The 26,695-nt window shown below is 61.1% G+C and overlaps 1 long non-coding RNA gene across 1 annotated transcript in view; it reads left to right on the top strand.

Annotated features, from left to right (window-relative positions):
- The window catches only part of LOC125928346 (uncharacterized), a 98,734-nt gene extending 72,447 nt beyond the window's left edge, over positions 1-26,287 (top strand). The window contains exon 3 of the long non-coding RNA XR_007459638.1: positions 26,165-26,287. This is a non-coding gene — a long non-coding RNA (uncharacterized LOC125928346). The remainder of the gene's footprint in view (positions 1-26,164) is intronic.
- Positions 26,288-26,695: the final 408 nt, after the last annotated feature.

Below are 26,695 nucleotides of genomic sequence, written 5' to 3'. Positions count from 1 at the left end.
CCCTGCTGCGCCGCCGCGCGCGCGCGGGTGGGCAGCCCCGTGACTAGCGAGGGTGGGGACAGGCGCGGGGCGCATCCTGGGCGCTGGGCTCTCACCTCCCCTCACGTGGGGCTGAAGAGACTGCAGGGAAGGGGGCGCCCGAGGGCCCCCCCCCCCCCCCCCCGCTGGGGCTCCTTGGTTCCCTGGTGCGCTCTGGCGGGAGTTGGGACGCCCCGGCCTGTGGGTGGCCTGCACACTGCCGCCCTTCCTCGGGTCCCCCCATCTGCCCGGGACGCGCCCCCCTCCCCGCGCCCCCACCCCAGCCGGCGGTCCGGAAGGAGCTCCCCGGGCCGGGAACCACCAGGCCTTGCAGAGTCTCGAAGTGAGTATGGAGGGGGAAGGGCGCTGGTGGGGAGCGGGGCGCAGGGCCCCCAGGCCCCTCCTCTCTGCGTCCGCCCCAGCTGCCCCAGGCGTTGGCCTCGCCTTCCCCGAGATGTCCCTGTGCCTGGTGTCCCTCACCACCCTCTGGCTCCCGTCTCTCCGGCCGCCGCGCACTCTGCGCTCCCCCTCCTCGGCTTTTCTGAGCCCGGATCGCCCTCCCCAGGAAGGGAGCGGGCCACTGCCGCGTGTGGGTGTTGCAGTAATGAAAAATCAGAGCAGTTAAATCGTAAAATTTGGATTAAGAAGCTTGAATTTAATACACACGCACCACATTTATTAAAGCATTAGAATAATTGAAATTTGCTGCTGCAGCCGTCCAATCTGTTTAAATAATTCTATGGGTGTCTTGTTGTGATAAAAGATTATCTAGAATTCTATTAAAGGCGCAGGAGCCTGCTTTGTAAATCCTATTTGGGGACTTTCAATAACTATCGATAATCTCATCTGCACAGAACCCCCGCCTCTCCGCGTTATCGGAAAGTTTGCAGCGTTCTCCGAACAGCGCCGGGAAGGCCAGACCGGCCGTGGACCCGGCACCTGCCGCTCCGCCCGGGATTAGGGCGCACCTGGGGTGCGGGGGGGGCCCCCGGGCGGCCGCTGGTTAAGCCCGCCGGCTCTGGCGGACGCGCGGGGGGAGTGACCCCGAGGGCCGCGCTAGGCAGGGCCGGCGGGAGGCCTTTGTTCGCTGCCCCGGAGCCCCGGGGCTCCACACCACGCGCAGGGCTGCGGGGAGCGAGCGCGGGCGCTCGGGCGCCGCCGCTAATTGCTGCTAATTTTGTTTCATTAACTTTATTTACTCTTGAACCCCTTAATTGTTTTCCATTTATTTTTAGTAATTTTAGAATGCACTAATAATCCCCCTCTGTCTGAGGACGCCTCTAACCCCCTCCTCCTCCTCCTCCCCTCCCTCCCTTGCTCGCTCGCTCGCCCCCACCCCCACCCCCCAACTCCCTCCCTTCGGCCTCCCAGGCTTCTCCGCCGCGGACCCGGCTCGGCTTGGCGCTGGTAGCGGGCAAAGAGGATCCGAGGGGTGAGCAGGAGTCTCCTGGAGGCCTGTGGACTCCCGCGGGTCCTTCTGCCGGTTTTGCGGGGAGGGTGGAGGGCCACGACCAAGGCCGGTCCCCGGGCCAGAGAGACTCTGGTTTGAGCTGCTACTGCCGTAGGAGGGAGCGCCGAGGCCCTGAGAAGGGCAGGGACTTGGCTAAGGTCACGAAGCGTCCCAGAGGCCTCTCTGGGCTGGGGTGGGGTTGGCCGGGCCAGGTCCTCGCCGCCCTCGCTTCTCTGGTTCCTCTTGTGGCCTGCGAGGGTCTGCAGCGCGGCCTGAGCTCGGGGCTGGGCCGGGTGGGGACTCGGTTCACTGCTGCGCAGCCCCTTCGCTGGGGAACCGACGTCCCCGCGGCCCCCGCCCCCGGCCCCCAGGACCCAGCCCCGCGCCTTGCCGGTTATTAGACAGCTCGCGGGACTGTCTGCGGGCCGCCTCTTTCCTGCTAATTATCACCTTATGAAAAGTGTTTCATTAAGGAACTCTGCTTTTGATTAATTATCGACAGAATGCTGACCAGAAAGAAATGAAATTAATCTCTGACCCCGTCTGGGTAACACTGGAAATTCATCACATATCCTTTTAATATTGAAACACAGCGCAGAATTTTAATAGAAAATATTGTTTTTCCAAACCTCCAGTCTTTATTAATGCCCCTGGGCAGGGAATGATATTGCTGGCAATATAGCAGTCTTTGTTCATTTTAAATTTATTAAACATAATGCACTTCATTTTCAAACATTTTACTGTTTCTTTTTAATTTCACTCAGTGTAAGTACAGAATAAAACCTTTTTAAACATTTAAGATATTGAAAACCCATATATGAGTGTATAACGGGAGCGCTCCGGCCATCAAATAAATTTAAGTAGAAGCAATTGTAATTTTAAGCTCCCAAGTATTATCCCCTTCAGACATTAAGGCAGTATCCGTAACCAGCAAATGGAAGTGTGAGAAGGAGAGGCTTCAAGCCCGCCCCCCCCCCCCCCGAAGACCTCACCAGAGGGACTGGCCTAGCCCAGCAGCCCCAGCAGACCCTCCAGGCCTAACGGGTCGGCGGGGTGGGCACTTTCCCCTGCATTTCGTTGGTCCAAACGAAATGATTCTGGGAGGCCTGAGTGCTTGCCTGAGAGGGGGCCCCCATCTACCCACTGTCCACTCCACCGAGGGCCCACCCTTCCTCCTGAAGGGACAGGGAGCTTCCCTGAAACTGGGAGGTGATTCCTCCCTCTGAGAGTCACGCTGGGCCGCCCCCAACCCCAGTCGAGGCCTGCCCTGATCCCGAGCCCTGGGGTGGGGGCTCCCCTGAGATCACATCCCGCCCCTCCTTCGGGGCCACAGCTGCCAGAGGAGCTGTGCAGGGAGCACCCTTCCTTACCCCCACCCCCCAGCATAACTCCTGTACCTTCATCCCCTTTCCCGAGGAATCCAAGCTCCGAGTTTAATGAGTCGTGAAGTGTGAGAACTTCCTGAGACCCCAGCGCCCCTGATGCCAATTCCAGATGTGCGAGGTGGGAGGGGCTGAGCCTCCTGGCCAGTGAGCCACCCTGGTGGGACTGGAGCACCCTGGATCCAGGTCCCAGCCAGCCGGGCCCTGAATCGGAAACAGGCAACTTCTCCACTGAGAAATTACTGTTTTTATTTCTTGTGGCGTTCCTGGTGCCCTATTTCACGGCACCGACAAACGGAATATTACTTCTAAAACACTATGAAATACCAGGTCCTGTCCTCAGTGCTATTTCGGGGGAATTAAATGTTCACTGATTGGTGAGAAGCTCCAGCGTTGCTTTTGGGGGCCGATGGGTGGGAGGAAGAGCAAGATTCTCAGGGATTGTCTTGGCGCCCCAGAGGGCCTCGCTGGTGTCGGGGTTCGCCCGCTCGTACCCGGCAAGCGTGTCTTAGACGGGGTCAGACACTTTGTACCAGCCTGCTCCTGCATTCTTTATTACTTGCAGGGCTCTGAGCCTGGCCTAGGCTGTCTGTGATCTATGACTTATCTGCCGGACGTCTCTGCTGATCCCCCACGTGTCCCCCCACCACTCCTGTTTGGTATCCTGATGTCATGGAGAAGTTCCTCTGACCTGCTAGAAAAAAGTTCCTCCCCTGTGTTAGTAAGTGTTCCGAAGTCTTGGCCAGACCTCACAGCAGACAACTTTGTTCCCCGGTGTTTGTGGTCAAGGCTGGGAGAGGCGCCGGAAAAGAGGGCTTTTCTGGAAAAATTTCAGCCCTCAGTTTGAGTGGAGATGGCTGCCTCCTCTTGCTTCTAACCGGTGCAGCCAACCAGCACAGGCAGCTGGGGGCCAGGAGAGGGCCTTCTAGCTGCTTGGGCCTGGCCCCACCCTCGGCGGCCCCACCAGCACACCCACCACATAGTGGGAGGCTGGAGCTGCCTTCCCAGGGGCGAGGAACTACCAGCAGTGAGGGCTGGGGGCCCAAAGCGAGTGCGGAGGACGGAAGTCTGTCAGGGTGTGTGTGGAGAGAGGTGAGGCCTCCCCCCACCGCGTAAGTAAGAAAGAAGCTACGGCGTGAGACAGGCAAATAACACCAGCGCCCACACTCCCATCGCGTCCTCTCTTCTAAGACCTTTGCCCAAGGCCACTCTCCCAGTCCCTCAGAGAAGGAGGCAGGAGTGAGTACCGAAGGGCCAGCCTGGCTGTTCTGTCACTGGACCTCACCGGGGAAGGGCTGAAGAGGCTCCAGAAAAGAAAGCTAGCTTAGTGGCCTGTGAATTTCTCCCCCCCCCCCCCATCTACTTAAACTGAAAACAAACAAGTGAAACAAAACACAGAGGCACCAGGGCCGCGCCCCATGTGCCCCACAAACTGGGGGACCTGCCTGGCCTCTGCAGGCACCACGGAGGAGGGTTCCCCGGGGCGGCCCACCCCTGGCATGTTTGTGGACTCGGGATCCACAGCCGCCCTGCTTCTGGACCAGGAAAGCCCCTCCCCAGGGTCCCCACCCAGAGTCCTGGGCCCCGCTGTGCAAAACCCAGTCTCCTGAGTTTCCTATAAACAACTGCTCACTGGGGTTAAGACTCTCCCTCTCTCCCTCTCTCTCTCTCTCTCTCTCTCAAAAAAAAAAAAAAAAAAGATAAAGCGATTTAAAGATAATTAATTGTATTAAACTATTGACTAACTACCTCGCTCAATAGTAATTCATTTAGAGAATATTAAAATTGGAGGAACAATAATAAAATTGATGCCAATTCCCACGGGGAGGGAGATGGCCAGCAAATTGGATACTTTCCTTAATCTGGCGTAAATAATAACAGTCTGCTCCCCTTCTCTCTCAGGCCGATTCCCCTATCATTTATTCCAGACTCTAAAGCCGGGCTTCATAATTGATATCAGTTACTCAATGAGTGCTTTTTCATTTGTTCTTGTTATCCGTGATAATTGCGAAGTTCAGCCTCTCTCAGAGTTGAGATTCGGCGGCTCTACCGTGGAGGCCTGGCCGGCTCCTCCGGCGCGTCGCCGTGCAGGGTGCAGGGGCAAGGCTGGGAGGTGGGCGGCTCTGGCTGCCTCCTCCCCGGCTGGGTTTTACTCCTTGCGGCCAGCGGCACACTAGCCCGATCCTGGGGCCCAGCCGCAGGGACCCGACCGTGGGCGCAGAAAGTGCGCGGGGCCTTCCCTGGGGCCGTGACCGTCCATCCAGAGCCCCGCCATCCCCGACAGGGCACGTTTGGTGGCAAACCCAGGGTCCAGAGCTGCTCCAACAATCCGTTTTTGTTTGAAAACCGGTGGGTGAAAGCGATGAATTCCAAACGACATCTGGGGACAAAATGCCACAGAGCCTGGAGGAAATTTTGGGAGATAGGGAAAGGGAGGGACACTTGACAGAGAGGCAGCTGGGCCAGGGGTCGGGCGCCGCGGGCCGGAAGGACACGTCCTGGCTGCCCGCGCGCTGCCTCCCACGCCGCCCCGGGCCCAGGATGGTCGCAGTCTGGCCGGCCGGAGCCCTGGCAGCTAGTCGGGTCCTCGAGATGACTATTTCGTTACTTATTCACTTATTTATTCATTTATAAAGTGTTTACTTAGCTCGGTGCAGATGTAACATCTCATTTACAGCGTGGCCTCGGGGCATAGAAACAATTGGCAACAAAAGAGTAACTCCGGAGAATTAGACGCGCGCGCGCGCGCGCGCGCACACACACACACACACACACACACACCCAGAGCTGGGGGGGCGGGAGGGAGGGCGGACAGCGCGCGACGGAGCCAGGAGAGGGACGGAGCCGGGAGGGCAGTGGGACCCCTGGCAGCGACCCCGCAGGAATTGGGTGGGGGCCGCGCGGGTGCGCACCTAGGGGGCTCGGGCCGCCGTCCCTGGGGCGCCCTTGGAACGGGTCCGGGCCCGCCCGGGACCCCGAGGCGGCGGTGGCCAGGGCGGCCCCACGGAGGGCGCGCACCCCTGCTTCGCGGTCCCGGGAGGGGCGGCTCAGGCCGGGCCCTTCCCGGCCGGCTCCCGGGAGGGAGCCCCGTTCCCGTCCCCAGCGGAGGGCGCGCAGGCCTCGCAGAGGACCGCCCCTTCCCAGCCCGCGTCGCGGCCGCCTGAGCCCCTGCAGCAGGTCCTCACGGCCGCGTGACCACAGCCGCGCAGCGGGGAAACTGAGGCCCCGCGGCGCCGTGGTGGGCGGAGGCCGCGAGGGGCCTGGGCGCCCGGGAAGGTGCCCGGGCTGGGACACGAGGGGCAGAGGGGGCAATGGGGGCGCATGGGCCGGACCCGGGGCCCCCCCCCTCCCCTGCACCGCGTCCGGGGTTTCCGCAGTGGGTGTCAGGCGGCCGCGCACAGAAAGGGCTGCAGGGGGTCCCCGCCCCCCGCGGGCGCCGGGGCGCGGACGGGAGGCAGCTGGGACTGTTTAACTGGGAGCCGGTTGCTTGGCAACCCGCGGCGGCTCATTACCGCGGCCACAGTGATTAACCAAAAAAGAAAAAAAAAAAAAAAGAAGAAGAAGAAAGGGAAAGAGGAAAAGAAAAGTAAGGAAGGAAAAATAGGGGGAAAGCGGGAAAATGAAAGTAAAGCGGATGATTTAATTAGCTAACTGATAATCAACTTCTTAATTATTCCCTGAATGTAGAAAGTGTGGCCACAACTCTGCCCTCGTCAAGCGTGTTGATGCCCTGGCGGGATTCCTAGAGGTGCCCTCCTCCCCCTCCCCTGCAGCTCCAGCGCTCCGTCCCCCGGGAGAGGGCGACTGAGAGTGTTAGAATATTCTGTGACAGCCGTCCGCATCCCGTCCGCCAACCAGCGGTCCGGTCCGATCCGATCGGATCCGCGGGCTCTTCCAGGGGCGCCGGGCGGGGGGCGGTGGCGGGGGGGGGGGGCGGCGGGGGGCGGGGGGCTTCCTTCCCACCGCTTCTGTTTGCCTCACCCCCAGCCTCGGCTTGTGTGTGCTCAGGCCGCGTTCGAGGTGCGGGGCTGTGGGGACAGGCTGGCCCTGGCCTTCTCGAGCCCCGTGACTCGCGCCGGGGCAGGCGGTACGCGGGCAACCGCGGGCCGGCGCTGGGCCCAGCCGGTCGGGGACTTGGCTGGCGGCCTGGCGAGCACGTGCCAAAGAGCCTGTGCGCTAAGTGCTCCCAACGTCAGGTTTGAGGACAGGAAGGTGAGGCCTACTCACACAGCAATTTTAGGCACAGCCAAGAGTTCAGGGAGAGCGAGCCAAGGGAGGTGGCCAGGGGGTGTAGTCCGAGGCAGGTCCCCCGCCCACAGGGTCGGGAGGTCAGACACGGCAGGATGGGAGCTGGGAGGGTCACGGTCTCCCCCGAGTCTCAAAGGCTGGCTGAAGGGCCTGTAGTGGCTGCTGGGAGTGTCCCCTGGCTCCCTTCCACACGGGCGCCCTTCTCCCCAGCTGCGGGGACCCACAGCTGAGGCTCTCCCCGGCCTGAAGGGGCCCGTAGCCACATCTGAGGACTCCTTCGCTCTGGATACAAAGGCCAGCCGTGGACCTCCGCTTGGGATGGCTCGGAAGGACCCCGCTGTAGAGCCCCCACGGGGTGCAGTGAGCTTCTCCCTCTGTCCGGTCCCCCGCTCCTGCCTTCCTCCCTGAAAGCCCCTAACGCAGCACACAGATTCCTCTCACATCCCCTGATCTGCAGCCACTGCCCAGGCCCAGGGGAACTGGGAGTGGAGAAGCGTGGGGCGCACAGGGGTGCTCTCACTGGTCTTGGGAGCTGGACACTGAGAGCTGGGGCCCCCCATCTTTTCCCTTCCCCCTCCTTCCCTGGCCCTCCTCTTTCCTCCTGCTCAGATTCTAGCCCCTTCTGCTCCCACCTCACCTCCTGTGAGGCCCTGACCCTCAGCCAAGCCCTCTCTGACCCGTGAGAAGCCCAAAGCAGCCGCTTGACTGGGGGCTGGGGAGGAAGGGGAAGGCGGCACCCACCGCAGGGGACGCTGCTCTGGGCCTTGCCCTGTGTCCACTGGGTGCCAGGGGTGGGTGATATACAGGGGCCACTGCTGGAGTTGGGAGCACCACCGGGGCCTCTGGCGCCACGCCACGGTCATTGAGATCCACAGATGCTGACGGGGTTGAGGCCAGGCCTGAGGTAGGAGGGAGGACAAGGCCACCTGCTCTGCCTCCGGCATGCCCTGCTTGGTCCGTCAGAGCAGAGGGTCGAGAGGAAGCATCGAAAAGAGGACTGAGTCTAACGGTTCATTATGAGCCCTTGCAGGTTTGCTAGAGGGAGTGGGCACAGCTTCCTGAACTAGAACTTGGTGGTGGGGGGCGAGGGAGGGCAGGGCAGACCCCCAACACTGGGGTCTCTCTTTGAGCCTTGGCCTGGATCGAGGGCCCTCAGCTTGCTCTCCTCACTTGAGTCGCACGAAGTGTGTGCCAGATGAGGCATGTCCCAGGGGCTCTGGGACAGCATGGCAGTCTCTGTGGGGGGAGGGGCTGGACTGGTTTTGCCTTTTTCTGCAAGTCAGTGTCACAGCCACCCAAAGCCTTTCATCTTTATAGCTGTGAGTCTGAGTTCTCTGTCTCGCCGTCCAGCCTTGCTGTCGCTGTCCCTTCGTGGATCCAGAATCTCGGGGGTAAATCCCTCCAACTTGGATCCATCCATCCCACCCTGCCCCCCAAGCTCACGTGTTTCCAGCGACGTGCCTGGGGGCCCACACCCTAACCATCTTCAGGATGATGGGGGGGGGTCTTTGGGGCCCCAGGACCCTGTGAGAACTGTCATATGTGGGTGTTACAGTGTACCCGGGATTTGTTTTAATCAGGAACGACGAGGCAGGCAGACACAGAAAGGTCCCTCAGGAAGGAAGACAGTTAACACGCACATTCCTAGAACCAGGAGACGTGGCCCCCCACTGATGGCCAGGTGAGGAAGCACCAGGAGGCAGAGGGAGTTGGGGGCGGGGATAGAGGGGGGAGAGGCACGGCCCAGGGCTTTTATTGTGTCCCAGGGAAGGGACGGTGGCGGCGTGAGATCGGTACATCAGAGCAAGTGTAGGACTGGCCAGTTTGAATAACTTTGGCAGGCTGGGGCCTTTGGGTGTCCCTATTCGTTTGGCCCCCGGCGACTGGGTGCCTCCTGGAGCCTCGGTTCCAGTGTGGGCTCCGGATGCTTGGTTTGCATTTGAAAGGCATGTTCCTGGGGCAAGGAATTTACTATCTGGGACGAGCAGTCTGTCCCCAGTCAGTAAGGCTGAGGATGCCCCTGCACCTGGAGGACAGAAAGTCGGTGGCACCAGGCTGGCTCAGTCCGCGGAGCATGCGACTCTTGATCTCCGGGTCATGAGTTTGAGTCCCACGTTGGGTGCAGAGATCACTTAAGATAAATGCATAAATAAATTTTAAAAAATTTTAAAGGAGTACAGAAAGGAAACATGGTTAATATACCCGCTCTCTTCTCCCCACCCACACCCCGCCTTTGGTGGGGGGAGGGAGGCCCGAAGGTTCAAACCCATTACTAACCCCTGGGCCAAATACAGGGATTGAGGGGAGTCATGGCCCAGGACCAAGGGGAGGGGCCGGGGCTGGAGAGCAGAGTTTATGTGGGTCCACTGTGGGAGGTGCACCTGGGCCCCCAGAGGGCACGGCTCCTGTGCAGACCCGTCCAGAAGCACGGTGCCCCCAGCCCCCTGCCTGCTCCTGGTGGGGCTGGGGGCCCAAGGAGGGGCCCTGAGCTTTATCAAAGCACTCGGACTTGACCTATCTCGTGTGGGCTTCACCCTGGCTCAGCAGGCTGCTGAGGGCCGGAGTGGACAGCGGCAGCTCAGAATCAGGGCAGGGGGCCTTGGGACTGTCACTGGGCTGTGTGGCAGCTGCCCATGCGACAGTCTGGGCAAACAGCCTGGCAAGGCGGGAGTGGGGCTGTGGGCGAGAGCGTGAGGCGGCCGGCTCACCCTTCGTTACTGGGGGCCCTCTCCCCTCGTCTGCAGGGAGCGCCCTCGGCTCCCCACCAGTCCCCTGGGCGTCCCTGTCCTGTTTCCCCGACCTGCCCTGAGGGCTGAGTAGCAGCCACAGAAGGTGGAAGGATGGTCAGGTTGATTCCCCGCCACCTGATTTTGACTCCCTCCAAGCTGGTTTCCGGGCGCTTCTCTCCTAAGGCTGAGAGAGGGCCGAGCGGGGGCCTGGCAGGGTCTCTGCAGCATGGGGAGGCCCTGAGGACTGAGCCTCTTGGGTATATCCACCTCTCTGATTCCTCCCAGGTGGTGGGGAGGACTCGGGGGGTGGCATATGCTGTGTCCCTGACGTCACAATTCACACCCTAAAGCCCCAGCCCCCCGCACCTCGGCAGGTGACTGTGTCTGGAGCCTGGGTCTGTAAAGAGGGGATTCCGGTAAAATGAAGTCACCAAAGTGGGCGACGAGGAGATGAGGGGAGAGGACGGTCTCTTCTAGGTGCCAAGAAGAGACCAGCCCTGCCCCACCTTCACCTCTGACTTCTGGTCTCTGGAACAGAGAGGCAACAGATGTCTGGGGTACGCCCCCCTGTCTGGGATATCTGTCCCGGCAGCCCTAGCTGGCGAGCACACCTCGTGTCCCGGGGAGGGCACAGGCCTGACGAGAAGGAGATGCCCCTGGCTGGACTGCACTCAGACTCACCTGGGCCCCGGGGTGACTTTGGGGCGGGCGTTCTGACACCAACAGGCCTCAGTGTCCTCGCTGTGGAAGTTGCTCCAAGGGTTGGGAACAGATCTGGTTCCCCCGGGACGTTAAGCCCAGGAACAGCACTTAACCTTCCCCCAGACCAAGCAGTCCAGGACAGAGGAGGGGACCCTCGTGTCCCTGTCCCCCTGCCCAGCTCCCTGGGGGAGGAGGCCAGTAGTTCCGGCCGCCTGTGTCCCAGGTCTTTGGACCGAGTCTTCAGGAGGCCGACAGATGTTTCTACGGGGTGGGGGCATGCTTCTGTCTCCGGAGCCTTCCTTACCGGCAGAGAGGGGAAGGCTGGCCTCGGCCGTGGTGGTTTCTGTGGAGGGAGCTGGCATGTGGGGTGGAGGGCTGTTCCCAGCTTTTAGCTGCAGATTTATGTAAATATGGATTATGGAATTTGGCCCCAATTCTCCCTTTCCTTCCCTCCTCCCCTCCCCCAGAGCAGACTGGGCATTAGTGCCCGTCGGTGGGTGGATTTCTGCAGCCTGTCAATGGGCAGCAGTTAATTCTCAGGCAAATGTCTACTTATCTCACCGTGTGGTAGGCTTAGGCATTTGCAAAGGACCGCCTCGCTCAGCCTGGAAGGGGGTGGAAGGGAAGGGAGGGGTGCAGCTGGCCACAAGAAGGGGGAACTTTCCTGACCCTTGCTTCAGGGCGACAGTCACACAGCCACCAGGGGCACGGGATAGAAGGGGTACCCAGCAGCCAGACCAATCTGCTTCTGGCTTTGTGAGTCTGGGCGGGGGCGGGGGCGGATCCCTCCTTCCTTTCCTTCCTTCCTTCCTTCCTTCCTTCCTTCCTTCCTTCCTTCCCTCCTTGCTTCCTTCCTCCCACCCACCCCCTTTCTTCCTTTCTTAAGTAAACTCTACCCCCAATGTGGGGCTTGAACTCCTGACCCAGAGACCAAGAGTAGCATGCTTCCTCAACTGAGGTCTGAGGAAACAAGGACAGTCACTTGCTCCGCAGGGCAGCTTGGGGACAAGGCTAGTAAGTCTGTCACCTGAAACCTGAGGGCACGATTCTGTTCTCTATCACCTCTGGTTTAGAAAGACACAGGAGATAGGCATGCGCTCAGCTAAAGCTGAAGCCGTGAGTCTGGTCAGGCACGTTGAGCCAAGCCTCCTGCGCGCTCCGGGGCCAGCGAGCGGGGCGCTGGCTCTGCTGGGGGACAGGCTCTGGTTCCCGTGAGAGCTCCCCGAAAGAGGCCCTGGGGTGGGAGCGGACCCCAGAGGCTTCCTCAGGCCTGCACAGAAGAGCACGGTTGTCGCTCAGAGGAGGTTTGGCTTGCCGTGTGAGCGATACCGAGTCCGGCCGAGTCGGGCCGAGGCTCCGGCTTTGGAAGTCGGCCCTGCACACGGGTCCTGCGCGCTCTGGCCACGCGGGCTCACCTGGCTTGCTCAGCATGTGTGGTCCTCAAGCTCCCGGTCTGCCACCCAGGAGCGCTGAAGTCTCCCAAGGGCAGGTGACCACTGTCCCCCATCGACCCCCTTCTCCCTCTGGTTTCAGAGCCACAAGAACCACGAAATTAGTTCTAACAAAATTACCCCTTCACTTCACTGCTAATCCCCTAACTCCCTTAATTAAGTCAATGGTAGCCTAAATTGTTCTAAACATCTTTGGGGGGATTAGATATTTTAATCATCATTATCCAATGAATATTTGATTCTATAGTCATCGTATAATCAAGAGTAAAAATTATAATCCGAAAAAAGGCATTTCATAACACTTTAAAGGCCGGGGTATTTGATAAAGAGCGCTGGGGGATTAGGTGCCGTGCTGAGCTGGGAGGAGTGGTCGCTCTGTTCTGGGAAAGAAGACTGATCTAAGGAACAAGGAAGCCAGGCGCCGTGTGTCCTCCTCGTCATTCCCTGCCCCTCAAGTAACAAGGTGTCTTATTGGGACAGCTGTTTTGGAAGTGATTTTTATAAACATCACTAGGTTTGCGGTTTCCACGGAGTTCTGTGGGAGCCCCTGAGTTGGCTGGTGAGATTCAGAGCTTGTGAGGCCTTCCGGCCTGTGTGCGGAGATGTGATCCCAGCTTCCGCCGTGAGGCCGAGACTGTCTGCCTTGGCCCACCCCTCGCCCTGCAGCTCTCCGTGAACCTGGTGGTGGAGGGACAGAAGAGTGAGGAGTCCACACCCAGCCCCCGCCACCAGCCTGCTGTGTGACCTAAGGCAAATTGCTGAACTCCTCTGTGCCTGGGTTTCCGTATCGCTTAAGTGGAGATCGTATAAGGTCCAGTGGGCTTGTGGGGAGCTCTGAGTGAGGTAACGCCGGGAGGTGCTTAGGCAGCACCTGGCCCGTGGTTAGACTCTGTAAGTGTGAGCTGTTACAAATAGCTCAAAGGGGGCGCGGGAGCCAGTCTGCCAGAAATCCAGAAGCCACACAGGTGCAACTTCCTAGGACATCCTGCGGAGCCTTCCCTGTCAGTCTGCCTCCTGAGGGTCACAGGATCCCATGAGGGACTCTGCAAGAGGCCTTCCAGGGCCGCCAAGTCCAGCCTTCTCGGTTTAAAGAAAGGGAAACTGAGGCCAGAGAGGAATGGGGAGCGAGAGGGCCCAAGACCGGCTGTTCTTTTTCACTGGGCCCCACTCCCTGCCCCCAGGAAGTTTGGTTCCCACCCCAGGGGCTGTTCTCCACGTGACATTTTGAGTGATCCCGGAGCTTGCCGCCTGCTCCAGGAATGCAGGCCATCCAGCTGGCCGCCCGGGGACCTGCTTGGGGGAGGGGGGCGGGGCAGGCACGACCTCCGACCTCTGGGTAGCTGGTGGTGCTCTGTCCCAGGGCCTGCAAGGGGGTGGAGGGGGGTGGGGGGTGAGGCAGGCACGACCTCTCCTGGTGGCTGCTGTGATCTGTCGAGGTGGCCCACGGAGAGAAACCGTGGCCCCTCCCCCCTCGGTCCTTCTAGCGTTTGCCGTTCTCCCTGTCAGTGGACTAGGCAGTCTGCAAGCGTCGTAGGACATCTGGGAGGTGCAACCGCGACCATCACGGAGAAAGAAAACCACCTTTAACTTTCTGATTTAGTACAAAAGTCCGCAGGTGGCTTGCTGGTCACCCCATAATGACGGCCCCTTTACACACTGTCCCCGGAGCCCCTTCTCCACCCTCCACAGTGTCTGGCCACGTGGAGTCACGAGGCTCATGCTGCGTTTGCTGCCTTGAGTGCTCTCCCTCCTTGCCCTGCCTTTCCTGGCAAACTCCTACTCATCCTCAAAGCCCCCCTCAAATGCCCTCTCCTCTGGGAGGCCCTTCTGGATTGCCTCCGGCAGGACCCCTGACTTCCTTGTCAGTTCTTGTCTTTACCAGAGTACCTGGCCTGGCATGTGGTCGGCGTCCCTCAGGGGAGGCCGCTGCCACCCCCACCATATGGATGAGGACACGGAGGTCCAGGGAGGGGCAGTGCCGGCCTTGTGCCGCGCTGGTCTGAGACACAGGCCTCCTGCTGCCCCAGGGTAGACACTTCCCCCGTGTCTCGAGTTGTGAGACAGGCCTCCTTGGGCCACCGCTCAGGATGACCGCCTCCCGCTGGGCCGGGTCCCCTGCCTTCTGCCCGAACCCCGTCCCTGGGCACCTGCTTCTCAGGCTGTTCCCAGAGCCTTACAGGACATGGTGGGGGGGGGCTCTGCCCCCACCCACCGTGCCTCCCGTGGCCTCTGTGCCGGGCAAGTAGCTGATGAGACCATGCTGTGAGTCCCCCTCTATTGACGTCTGCTGAAATCATTTGAGACAAAGTTACTGCACAGACATTAGAGCCACTTTTCAGAGCGAAACATCTGTCATTTAGCACTATGACGCTACGGGGACGGCACTTTAGAACAATCTTGTTGCACTTAATTTATTTTCTTTCGAATACTACCGAGAAGGGTGAGTTCCTAGGTGCTCTGTATGGACAAATTTGACTCTTGTTGGGTGAGGACGCCCCTGCCCCCTCCAGGGGACACGCCCACCCTCCGGAGGAGACCTGCCCAGGGGCTCACATCAGCCAATTGATTTATCTTTTCAAACCTGCCAGGAGCCCTCCATGGGAACCACCTTCCCCCCTCCCCCCCCCCCCCCCCCCCCCCCCCCCCCCCCCCCCCCCCCCCGCTGGGCTGAGCTGGAATCTTCCCATGGGGCCAGACACCTCCCGGCCTCCCCCCACCCCCAGGGAAGAGAGGGCTTGTCCGTCCCCCAGCCCGGCTCTGTTCGCCCACATGCTCATCCCTTCCCCCCCCAGCACCAGGGCCAGAGACCCCAAGCTGGTCCTTTTGGACCACACGTCCCTCCTCCAGGACGGGAAGCTGCAAACTGAACTCTCCTTTCCCGGGTGTTTCTCCCCCACCCAAGGCCAGCGGTGAATCCCACCCTCAGGGGCCCCCTTTCCTTCCTCCTGTCCTGCCCCTGCTGTACCCCTGGGAGTCGACAGAGGAGGAAGCAGAGACTCAGAGGGGGTCAGACACTTGCTGGGGGGACGCAGTGGGGCAGGGGCAGAGCAGGGTTTTGGAGATGCCTTCCCCCGCTCTGCTTTCCCGGGAAGGGCTGACAGCAGGGAAGAGAGGCTGGAATCGGCCATGTGAGGGCAGATTGGGGCTGGACGGGGCTGTGGGGCAGGGCAGTCCTTGAGCCAGACATCGGGCCCGAACCAGCCCCTCACCATCATCCGTCTTGGCTCTAACGTGGGGTGATTATGCCCATCTGAAATAACCAGCCCCTGCCCTCCTGGCCACTGAGGGCAGCCTGCCAGCCTTGAGGACCCTTGTGGCAGAGAGAGAGAGGGAGAAAGACCAACCTTCCCCACCGGCCCCCACCCTGTCCTGCTGCCCCTGCCTCACAGGCAGGCTGCTTGGGCCCAGCACGTGTGCCTGCGCCCCCGAGGACCATTTCTGGGGTGTCCTCCCCTTCCTCCCCCTGGCTCTGGTAGGGCTGAGACCACATGGGAATCTTCTGATAAATGTGCCTCACTTTAGGGGTGAGGACCTTGAGGCACGGGGTGTCTGGGGCAAGCTGCAGGCAGCTCCCCTCGGCTTGTGCGAGCTGTGTCACCGCCAGTAACCTCACGCAGCTGGCCTGAAACTGACCACAGTAGGAATATTTACACCACAGAAATGGGCAAACGCTGCAAGTCAGGGCTCGTTGTTCAACACCACCATCAGGGTGACCCCCGGTAGATGGAACGTTGGCAACTCCCGGCACCGAGCCCCTGCCCGTCCCTTCACGGCGCTCAGCGCCCCAGGCTCCTGCAGTCTCCAGGGCGAGTCTGTGAGGTCGACGCTGGCCCTCCCACATCTCACAGATGATCATGGAAGCTCCTGGGGTGCGGGGTGTGCTCCGCGTGGCGAGTGTCAGACCTGAGGCAGCCATGTCCCCGGCTGTCGCCTCTCCCGCTCACGTGACCCCATGTGGGCAGCATCGACACCCCAGACTGCAGACTGGACATAGGCTCGAAGCAGCCCCAGGACTCATCTAAGACCAGAGACCGTGGGTCCTGGAGCAGCGGTGGCTGGGGTGGCGACCGAGAGCCCTCAGGGCAGTCTTGTCACAGGGGGTGGGTGCTAGAGGCGTTTGGGGGCATGGACATAGCAACTCCAGAGCACGGGATGGCCCAGGCTGGGGCAAGGACATACAGACTCAGGAGCTCGGGATGGCCCAGGCTGGGTCAAGGAAACTTCTTTATCCCCATCCTCTCTGTCCTCCACGCCCTGGCTTCGTCACCACCTTCTCATGTGACCTAACCTGCCCTGAGCCTCAGTTTCCCCATCCTGTGTCTCCTCTGGGAACTCCCCCCATGGTACAAAGCCCTCCCACCCCAACTCCTGGGGCTGTTGGACACAGAACTGCGCTGGACCAGCCAGGGAACATTCCTGTGGCCCAGGCACCATGTGCTACCAGGCCTGGGCCTGCCGGAGGGCAAGGCAGTGCCCTGCGCAGGAGATGAAGCCCCAGAAGCTGGAGACGGCGGTGTGGGGTGAAGCACAGAGCGGGGCCAGCAAGGGGAGCTGTGCCTGCCGCACAAGTGTGTCCTCCGGAAGCCTTCTGGGCCCACGTGGGCCCACCCTAGTGCACCCACAGCCCCCTCTGCAGGCTCTGTCCCGGCCTCTCTCTTCTGGGAGCCCCTCCTGGGCAGGCAGGAGGTGGGGCAGGCCGGGTCACGTCCCGGCCCCATCCGCCCGGTGCTCAGTAAACGTTTGTTGCTTCAAACCAGAAGGGAGTTCTCAGGTGTGCAGTGGGGGAGGGGGGAGCCCTCAGGCAGGCCCCCCAGGTCCAGCCCAGAAGGCTGGACAACCGCCAGGATTGTCCCGGGCTAGGGTACCGGCCCGACCCCGAGCCCTGGGTGACTTCCGAGTGGGGCAGGGGCTCCGGGTCCTCCCTGCCCCCTGCCTGCTGGCTCTTTAGTCCCAGCCCGCCGGCAGACAGGTGGGTGACGGATGTGGAGCACGCAGGGGCCACACGGGCAAGTCCTTTTTTCTCGCGGCCACTTACGTTTGATTGGAAGGCCGGTTTCAGTCTGGCTGAGCCCGCCCAGGGCCCGGGCGCCTCCCGAGCATCATCTCCCGTCAAACGGCATGAATAATTTAGTCTCTAATTAAAAGTGAGGTCAAGCCATGAAAAATGGCTGGATGTCCGGTGGCACCACGATGCATTAAATTACTGGTGGGTCTGAGGCCGGCGAACAGGAGGCGTCGGTGTCCACACCGAAGCTCCCGGGCCTCGGCTCGCCGTGGAGGCAGCGGGGTCCACCCTGGGGAGAGGGTGAGGTGGCCGCGCAGACCCAGAGGACCCCCCACCATTGTCCCCCGAGGGACTCCCTTCCCTCCAGCCACCATCACCTCCCCCCCACCCCGTCCCTGCCCCACATTCCCCCACACCACCTCCCTCCTGCTCTGGGTCTGTGTGTGTTCTTTCTGGAACATTCTTCCTCCACATATCTGCTCGGCTGGTTTCCTTGCTTTATTCAGGTCTGTGCCCCGATGTCACCCTGGCTGTCCCCGTGGCCACAATGCCATCTGCCCGCCCCACTGGCCCATTCCCCGCCTGGCCTTCTGGGCAGCGTTTCCACTCCTGGGCATTTGAGTTTACACTGAGTTGTCTTTCTCCAACTGGAGTATCAGAGTGGGGCCTCAGCTCGGGTCCCCGCGTGTCCCCAGCACCAAGGACAGCACCCGGCACGCTGGGTGCAGTGGAGGCTGAGCGCCAGAAGGGAGTCTCCTCAGCCCAGAGCCCCCTGGGGGCGGGGACGGGTGGGGGTCAGGAGCTGAGCTGCTGGCTTGCTCGCTGGGCCTCTGCATTCGTGCCCTCTCTTCTCTTGATCGGCAGACACCCGGAAGACAGGCCCCGTGGCCCCTCACCCTGAAAGTCTCGTCTGATGCCGTGCACCGTCCCTTCTGTTCTGGGACAGCTGGAGGTGTCCTTTGCTGCCTAGCCTCAGACTGGCACCTGCCGTGACGGCTTCAGGAGTGCCCTGCTCTTTGCCCCATAGACGCCCACGTTCCTGATGGGCCAAGGCTGACGATGGCTTAGCAGCCCTGCTCAGGAGACAGCCAACTGGGGGCCGGGGCAGAGAGGCAGGCGCTGGGGGAGGGGGTGGATCCCAACACCCCTTCCTGCCTGGGGAGGACAGGACCCTAGCAGTAGGTCCCCACCAGGTGCTGCCTGGACCGGAGTCCCACGGGGAAGCAGGTCTGGGTCTGGACACAGGAGAGGCTGTGTCTCCATGTCCCTACCAGACACTGGCCCGGGGTGGGGGGGCACCCCTCAGCAGCACTGGGGGTCCTCACAGAGGGGAGACTTGAGTTACGAAGCACTCGCTGGGCCCTGTGGGGTGGCGCCAGAATCATTCCGATTTCCAGGGGGGATCACTGAGCTCAGCTCAGGGCGGTGGACTCTCTTGCCCAGGACCCCCGGTTGGTCAGCAGCCAGGAGCCGCCCACACCATGGCACGGGGAAGCTGCAGCCTGAGACCACCCATCCCTCCTGAGCTTTTGAGAAGTGAGGTCAGAGTCCAGGGCAGGGAAGCAGTCGGGACAGACCTGGCCACTGTAAGGCTGCTGCTCTTTGGGGCGGGACAAACCCATTCTAGGGTATGGGGCTTCGGACACAGGGCCTGGGACGTCATCCCACCTCAGGGGCCAAGGGAAATCCCGTCTGGGGCACCAGCTGGAACCCAGTTTGCAGCGGGTGCCGCGGCGGCCGCCCTCCTGCCAGCCTCCCCAGCCCCCTGCGGGATCCTGGTTTGCATCTTCCGACTGGAATCACAGAGGGGCGGGTGTCAGGGAGGGAGGGGGCCCCGGTGGCCCTTGGGTAGCAGATTAAAGATGGATATTTTGTTTGTTACAATCAAGACCTCTGATTTCAGTTTTATAAATTTTTAAAATATTAATTATATTTTGGAAAGTGTTCCGAGGTGAATGCATTAGCCGCTGCTCCCTGCTTAGATGGCAACAATGCTGTTTGGCCCGGATTAGAGCAGAGGAGGAGGTGGGGCATTTAATCCACCTTGTTAAGTTATTAAATTTTCTTTATTTACACACGAACCCACTTTCATTAGCATTGTAACAGGTGCTCATTAACAATTTATCATTTGGGAGGCGAGCGAGACAACAGCGAGAGAGACATTGCTACAAAGTTTACTCTTAATTACAAGGAACCGGCTTTGAGGACAAAACAAGGCTGCACCCCTCCCCTGCCTCCCTGCCACCCCCCCGCGTCCCCCTGCCCCCCCAGGTTCCAGGCCCCAGAGGCTTCTGGAAGCCTGCTGTCTGCTTGCTCTGGTCAACCCTGGGGGTGTCAGAGGGGTGCCAGCAGAGGGGGCACTTGGTCTGTGCCCTGGGGCAGGTGCTGGACCCCTGGGCTGTGGCCTCCTGAGCCCCGAGGGGTGGAAGGAGCAGGGACACAGAGCCAGCAGGCCAGGACCCCTTTCCCAACCTGGGCGACCTGGGCAATGACTTCACCTCTAGAAGCCTCCTTGGCCTCTTCTCCAGAGCACATGGTGGCAGTGTTGGGGGATGGTTTTTAAATGCCAGCTTGAGGGGCGCCCTTGGGGCTCAGTGGGATGAGCACCCGATTCTTGATTTTGGCTCAGGTTTTGTGAGTTCGAGGCCCGCGATGGGCTCTGTGCTGAGAGCCTGGAGTCTGCTTGGGATCCTCTGTCTCCCTCGCTCTCTGCCCCTCCCCTGCTTGCACGCACTCTCTGTCAAAAATAAGTAAATGTTAAAAATAATAAATAGATAAATAAATGCCTGCTCAGCAGGGGCGGAGTGGGAGGGGCCCGGAGAGGAGCCTACAGGGGAGCCGTGGGTTGTAGGAGGGGCTCGGAGCTCAGGGCCCTCGGCAGAACTGGGAGGTGGTGGCTTGTCAGGGGGACTCTAAGGTCTTCTTGTCCTTCCACCTCCTCGAGGGGGTCCAGGGACACTGCACATGAGCAAGGAAGGGGTGGCCAGGCCTCCCCAGTGGGTGTGCCGTCAGCAGCAGGCTGGTTTGGGGGGCCCTTGGAGTCCAACTGTCACAATCTTCCAAATCTTTCTCATGTTGTCGGTGCTCCTGCTACCCTGGGCCCCCACCAGGTGCCAGGGTGCTGAGTGAGGTGGTACGTGGGGACCCCTCATCAGAAGGGACACAAGAAGGCCGGAGGGAGGATACTGTGTGGACACCAAGTGGTCAGCCCCGTCGGAGGCCAAGACTGGGCATGGGTGTAGGGGGAGACCCCCATCAGCAGGGCCATGGGGGCTCAGGATTGTGCCAGGCTGTGGGTGCCAGACTCAGGAGGAGGTGGGAGCTAGGAGGGTCCCACCTCCTCCTGGGAGGTCAGTCCCAGCACTGCCCCAGTTGGAGCCACTCACCCGGGGTCTGGGCGTTGGCGCATCATACCTGCCTTTCCCCATTCCCTCTGGGACCCGCCCGGGCGGGCACGAGGGAGCCGATGGCCCATCCCGACCCCGGTCCGCCTCCCTCCCCGCAGAGGGGCAGGCGGAGATGAGCCCTCGGTCAGCACAACAACACTGCTGGGCCCCAAACCTGGATGAGCGTGTCGGCCACCCCACACGGTGGGTCCGGCCAGGGCCTCGTCCTTCACCTGCAGCCAGGTGAGCCAGGTCCCCAGCCGAGCACGGTGGGCGCCACCCACCTCCCTGCTTCCCAGGGTGGGCAGGGACCTCTGAGGGGCCGGCCAGCCTCCTCTTTAGCTGCCTAGATAATCGTCTGCCTTGCACTGCTCCTTTAAAACATATTTCCAGGGTGGTTTTCACGGATAGGGCTTTTAATATTCATCTCAGCACTGACGATTTTTCCTGCCTTGTTACGGAGAGCTGGTGTCGGTTTTTCATTGTATCTTTGGACAGTCGGTTTATTCGGAGCCACTTAAAGGCTCAAAAGTGATTCTCTTTTATAATTTGAGAAGTTTCATGGGCTGAACATCAAAGTGATGGCTGGGACTGTTCTCCATGGGTCTCCTGCTCCTTCCCCTCCACCCGCCCTGATGGGCCTCAGCTGCCAGCGTTGCTTGCGACATGCTCTCTGGCCGCCCCAGCCTCGCTGAACCCTAGGCCTTCAGGGGCAGGCGTGGCGGTTCTCACTGTCAGCTTTGTCCCAGTGTGGGGGCCTGCGCTTCCATTTAGAGTTTCCGAGGATGGTGAGGACAGGGGAGGGGACTCTCGGCTCAGAGGCTCGGTCCCCCAAGGCCCATCTAGGGCCTCAGTTTTCCCATCTGTAAGATGGGTGTGTTGGCTCAGAGCAGCGCCATAAGCCTGTGTACCCACTGGGATCAGGCAAGTCTCACAGATGGTGGTGCCAGTTGGGTGTGTCAGCCAGAAAGAGAGCCATCCATTCAACAACATCGATGGAGCACCTACTGGGTGCCAGACACCGTTCTAGGGGCTGGGGCGCAGTGGCACAGACAGGCCAGAATCCTGGTCCTGGTGAGTTACGATCCCTCGGTGGCAGAGAAACAACAGGAGCTGGGGGTGGTAGGAAGGTGTCAGGAACGGAGGGCCGTTCCAAAGAGCACAGTGGACCTCGGAGGCCTCTTGTGTCCTTCTGGAAGGACACCTAACATCACTCAGCCAGTCAGGCCTGGGACTGGGCTTGCCGCGGGGACATCCAGGGTTCCCTCTGGGTCCCCAGGGGCTGGCACCCTGGTCACCTCCTCTCAGGCGAGACTGGGCTTGGGGAGAGGAGGCCGGGGCTCCGATTTGCCAGAGGTTTGGGCTTTGTAAGAGAAAACAGAAGTCTAGGTCTGTTTATGAAATCCCGTGATTTTCAGATGTTGGCAACTATTTCAAAAATGTTAAAAAAATACCACCTCGCGGGCGCCCGGGATCGGCTCATCGGCTCAGTCAGTGGAGCCTCCGACTTCGGCTCATGTCATGATCTCACGGTTCATGGGTTCGAGCCCCGCGTCGGGCTCTGTGCTGACAGCTCGCGGCCTGGAGCCGCTTCAGAATCTGTGTCTCCCTCTCTCTCTGCCCCTCCCCTGCTTGTGCTCTGTGTCTCTTTCTCAAAAATAAATAAATATTTTAAAAATTAAAAAAAAAAACCCGCATTGGCCAAATATTTGTTGGCCAGGTGCGTCCTCTATGCTCGGCATGCAGCCCGTGGTCTAAATAAATTGCTGGGTGTTTTCACTCCACCGCGGCCAGGCCGTCTTCCGGACGAACGCGCCTACGGACAGTGTTTGTTCAGGCAGCTGCCCTCGATGTGACGCTGCAGGTACCAGGGCTGGGAGAGGCCGGGACCGGCCCGCCCCGAGCGAGCCCCCCCCCCAGCACCCGTCAGGCCCGTGGCTCCCTCTCATGCCCGCACAATTTATCTGCACCCCTGCCTCTCCCTGCACTGCCACCAGCACTGGTGGGATTCTGTAATGTGTGCACTTTCAACTACAACAAGATAAATGGGCACAATTACCCAGTCCCCAGACTGGGAACATGTGGCCTGGCATATGTGGGGCCAACCTAAGCAGAAATCCAAAGGCGCCTCCCCAGAAAGCACCCCGTGCCCACCCGCCAGCCCGCCCGAGTTTCCCACACAGACAGCTGGCAGATCATCAGACGCATTACAATATTTTTACTTATAATAGAGAAAGTAATAAAAATACACATTTAAATAGCATATTGCTCTTCTAAAGGGGCCAGGGAAACCTGGAGCGAACAGAGTTTTGCTGCAGATTCGGAGCATTGAGCCTGGGACAGGGTGGTGGCCGGGGGTTCGACAGCCTGGCACGCAGGCACTCGGGACCGCAGCTCCCGCACCAGAGCCGCGTCTGGCCAGCAGGTTTGGGTCCCGGTCCTGGGTTTGACTTTCAGGTCTGCTCCTCAGTAAGTCTGACCCCATTTCCCCACGCGTGGGGTGTGATCACCCGCTTCCCCATCTTTAGGGGTGATCTGTGGAACGTGACCCTTTGGAGGCCAGAGACCCCTTAGAGATCGAGGCAAGAGCTGGGACCCTCGTCCCTGAAAAGTCAGGGTGCCGTCGAGGCCCCGGACTGAGGACGCCTGGGTCGGACACAATCACAGATAAGCTGTAAGACTGCCACACGAGCCACGGCTGCTACCTGGCTTCACCCCTTCTGTGCAGGAGCAGACTGAGGCTTCCCCAGGAGAGGGCCCTTGCCTGAAGCCCCACGAAGAGTCAGGGGCATGGCCAGGCTTTCTGCCTTCCCGAGTCCCAGAATCCCAGACCCCCAGGCCGGCCAGCCACGTCGTGTGCTGGCGGCCGCCTTTTCTGGGACCACTTTGGGGACCGTCTGAGGATTTGGATGAACCTCATGGTTTGACCAAATTCTCAGACTCTGCTCTCCCAGGTGGAAGGTGGGGGCAAGAGTGATGCCAGGTCCCCAGCCCTGAGGTTCCTGCCCCTGGGATGTGGGGGCCCTCTGTGCCCAGGCTGGCCTGTGCACACCCGGAGAAGGAGGGGCCTCTGGGCAGCCCCTTCCAGCCCCGAGGCCTTCGTGGATGGTCACTGTGGCGTGTGCGGGACCACCCGAGTGTGGGGTGTTTCCTGGGGGGTGGCCCGGCACCGGGGCACCCTTCTACCCCACATTCGGGGCCTCTGTCGTGTTCTTCCACCAGGACGCGGACCTGGGGAAGCCCCATGTCACGTGGGTCTCGCCAGGGAGCTCCTCTGTTCTCACCCCAGAGTCCTGCTTCCAGAGGCTCCGGCATCCACAGCTCCCGGAGCTGGGCGGACAGGTGGGGCCTCACTCCTGTGTGGGGCTGCTCCCGCCATTGCCCCAGCTCTGTCCCCCGAGGTGGAAGTGCCCACGCCACCCCCGTCACCTCCCCTGCCATCATCACAGCCAATAATACCACCATGCTTCCCAAGTCCCCCTGGGGGTGGCACTGGGTGACGACCCCCCCCATCACAGTGACAGGCCACACCCGACCCACAGCCCCACCACAGGTCGTAGCTGGGCCCGGGCTCTGGACTTCCAGTGGCCTGAGGGCTCCCCTCCGCACTGCTTGAGGAGGGAGCTTCCGGCTGTGAAGTGTGGGTGTCCCCACAGCCCAGGAGCCCTGGCGCTCACCTGTGGGCACACTTACTCGTTTGACAGAGGGCCACTGCTCTTGCCCTGGGGGCCCTCAGTCCCTCCACCAGCTCCTGCTTCAGCTCAGGGCCCCCAGCCTGAACCCTTCACGTTCCCCTCTCCCCTCACTTAGGCCCCCTCCCACCCTCCCTCCCTGCCACCGGTCCCACCTGCCGCCAGTGTCCCTGGAGCCCACCGTCCGCTGTGCCCTCGGCCACCTGCCCCTAGCCTCTCAGCACCCTGTCTGCTTCCTTGCTGCCCCCACCATCTGTTCTCCGCCCACAGCATCCAGAGGGGCCTTCTGGACCCAGATCTGGTCACCAGACCCCACTCAGCACCCTCGGCAGTCTTCCCCGCGCTGCTGAGCCCCGGCCCGGTCCTGCCGACTGCTCGGTCCCTGAGCTTCCCGCCACGGCGTGCTGGACCTGGCAGCTTGGTGCACCGTCTGGAAGCCCCCACCTCTCCTCCCCATCCGGTCGACTCACCTTGTGCAAGGGGGTCAGAGACCACTTCTCCCCTAAACACGTGTCCCCCACAGCCCTTCGTGTGCCCCTGAGGAGCATCCTCTGCGGAAGAGACGGATGAGGCCATCTTGTGAGCCAGGCGGAGGCCTGGCTGGTGGCCCAATCCCGTGCTGGCCAGGGCTGGCCAGGACGCTAGGCCTTCAGGTCACGAGCAGGACGGTGCAGGGGGTGGTGCTGACCTCCCTACACGGCCCTGTGCCTGCCGGGCTGGACTTCATCTGCCCACGCCTGCTGTCACCTCACCTGCTGTCCTGAGGAGCCGCCGTCCGTGTCCCCTCCTGGTGGTCCCTAGGGAAGGTCCGGCCTCACCTGGCCAGGGAAACATCACTGCCCAGCCCTAGGAGCCCCAGTCAAGGGAGGCTTTCCTGCCGCCACCCCTGTCTTCTCCCTGCTGCCCTGGAGGGGCCCCACCGTAGCAGGGGGGCGACCGGGAGAAAGTGGGTACGTAAATTCGGGAAGGCAGGAGCCAGCCCCGTGCCGCAGGCTGAGCTAGAGGAGTCCCAGACCCGGTGCAGACCTTCAGTTGTGTGGGGTGTTTCTGTGTCTGCCAGGAGACGAGATTTGGGGGTTCACAGTGAGTTTTCCACCTGAGGCGGCTTCAAGAGGCCTGCAGTGGCCCGAGACACCCCCCCCCCCAGAGGACACAGAACAGAGCAGGGGGAGGGAAGAGCTGAGGGGTTCCCTGCACGCGCCCCTGCCGAGGGCCTCCTCCTAGCAGCCCCCTGATTGTCGGCAGGGGAGCTGATGTGGGCTGAGGTTCCATGGCCAAGACCAAGGGGTGATCAGGAGCTCTCTCCTCCTCTGGACACGGGTTTGCCTTCCTGGGTGCTCTTCTCCGTGGCGGAGAGAGGGAGCGGCTGACGGTCTGGGGGCCAGGAGCGGCCGTGGCCTGGGGGTGACCGGGAGGCAGGCGACAGTGGTGGGGACCCGTCTCAGGAGCACTCTTGTCCTCTTGGGCGTGGGGCGGGCAGCAGGGAGCAGAGGACACGGTGGGGAGGAAGACAGACGGTTCTCACGGGGTAAGTGCTGAAGGCCAGGTGTGGGGCCCGGCGGCAGGTCTTAGAGAGGACGGCCCGGCCTTGAGGCCCCGGAGAACACACCTGGTGCCCGGAGGGACTGCCGGGGTCCAGCCATTCGTGCCACTGCCGTCCCTCCGGCCTCCAGAGGGCCTCCCTCGGGCCTCCCGCAGGTGCCGAGGGCGAGGGGGCGGGGCGGAGCCGCCTGACTGTGGATGGGAGGTGATTCTCAAGGTGAAATTTCTAGTTCAGTCGAGCCACTTTTGTTCAAGGCAGCGCACAAAATGTCATCCCCGCCCTGTTCCGCGTGCGATGTGCTGCTCTCCCGTCGCATTTAAATTTACTCCACTTTCCCTCCCTGACACCTGTTTAAATCAATATCTTCCTCTCCGGGTCGCGGGGAGAATGTGCCCGGCTCTCCACACAGCGCTTCTCAAATCCACTAAAATCAACACAATAATTGAAATATTTTCAAGCTGATTACACCGCAGCCCGAGGCTAGCCTGGTTGCTAAGGGTGAGCTCCGCGGTTGCTAGGGGGAGTAAATCATCTTGCATTATTTGATTTTTGTTATAGATATGAAACCGCTACTCCCGCGATTAAATGTCTCTCAGCCTAACACCTATGGGACCTGGGGAGAGAGAAGAGAAAGGCACCAACCTTGACCCTGTCAAATAAATATCTCTAACTTTTCCTGTCCTCGGGCTTCCCGGCCAAACCTGTCTGTGGGTTTTTTTTCCCTCCCTTAACCTGACTTTAAACAACAAAGCTTCAGGGACAGGGGGACGAAGAGAGGGAGGACGTCTGCTCTGTTAGCCGGCCGCGCGGACCTCGGCCTGCGTCTGTGCAGGACCCGTGTGGCTGCGCGGCCTTACCCACAGCCCTTCTGCACAGGCCCAGGCGGGCGGCCCTGGTGGCCCCGAGGACGGGTGCCAGGACTCGTGTCCCCCAAGCCCCCCGCCCGCTTCTGGCCTCCTGCCCCTTGGTGGCCCAGAGACCACCAAGTCCCAGGGCCCCGGGGTGGATGGGCGCACAGTTCTTGCCGCGGAAACCGGCGGGGCCGTCTCACCCACGCCTGCCTCCGGCCCACCCTCCGCACCCCCCTCG

This window comes from Panthera uncia, chromosome E3 (genome assembly GCF_023721935.1).
Source record: "Panthera uncia isolate 11264 chromosome E3, Puncia_PCG_1.0, whole genome shotgun sequence".
NCBI lineage: Eukaryota > Metazoa > Chordata > Mammalia > Carnivora > Felidae > Panthera > Panthera uncia.
The sequence above is the reverse complement of the archived record's forward strand: the minus strand, read 5'-3'. Positions and strand labels throughout refer to the sequence as shown.